This window comes from Triticum aestivum, chromosome 1A (assembly GCF_018294505.1).
Source record: "Triticum aestivum cultivar Chinese Spring chromosome 1A, IWGSC CS RefSeq v2.1, whole genome shotgun sequence".
NCBI classification, from domain to species: Eukaryota; Viridiplantae; Streptophyta; class Magnoliopsida; order Poales; family Poaceae; genus Triticum; species Triticum aestivum.
This window is the reverse complement of record NC_057794.1, coordinates 140,348,666-140,349,599: the sequence shown is the minus strand read 5'-3', so window position 1 is coordinate 140,349,599 and position 934 is coordinate 140,348,666.

Sequence of the window (934 nt, the reverse complement as noted above, 5' to 3'; positions counted from 1 at the left end):
AAAGCTTGCATACATCCCATATTAAAAAAAAGGGAAGATGGAAATGAGAAGAGACTGGTTGCTTACAAAACAAAAAACCAGGAAAAAAAAGTCTGAGCTAGTACTACAAGTAGCAATAATGTAAATTTCTCGCCTGCCATTTTTCTGCCAACTAGTAGTAAACATGATATGCCAAGCTGGCTAGTAGTAAAGAGAGCGAAAAACTAGATGTTTTCATTGTTTTATTTACAATTTGTCGCTTATACAGAATTTTCTTCCCTCTTCTAAAAATGTGCATATGGCTGAGCTTGATCTCACTAAACTCCCTGATGATTTTGATGATTGTGAGAAGACTTGAATGCTTTTTAATTTGAGAAGAGACCATGTTATTTATGTTACTTGTTACTAAAGTAGACCATGTTGGTATGCGAAAGAAAAAAAATGAAAAAACCAAAAAACAGTCATGATACATACTCCAGGACATAGGTGTCGTCCCAGTTTTCAGCATTGTACATCGCTGCAGCCATACCTGAAAAAACAAAAAACATGCATTTAGTTGCTCCATCAGTGTACATCCATGTTAATTGTAGTTCACTGATAAAAAAACTACTGTAAAAATGAAAAAACGGAACCGAAAAATTGAAAAACTTAATATTGCCCAAAAAAATGGTGATTTAGGTTGCTAGGACGATGGGTTAGGCGACCTAGCACCGGGGGGAGCGGGCACGTTCGTCTCGGCCAGCTTAGGCGATTTTTCAAGGGGTGTGTGTAGGCGAGTAGGTTGGCGGGTTAGGCGACCTAGCACCCAAGTGGGTATGTAGGCGAGTTTGGCGACCTAGCACCCGGTGGTGGGCGAGTTCGTTTCCGCCTGGTTAGGCGATTTTTCAAGGGGGGTGGGTGTGAGTGTAGACGAGTAGGTCGGCGGGTTAGGCGACCTAGCACTCGATGGTGGGCA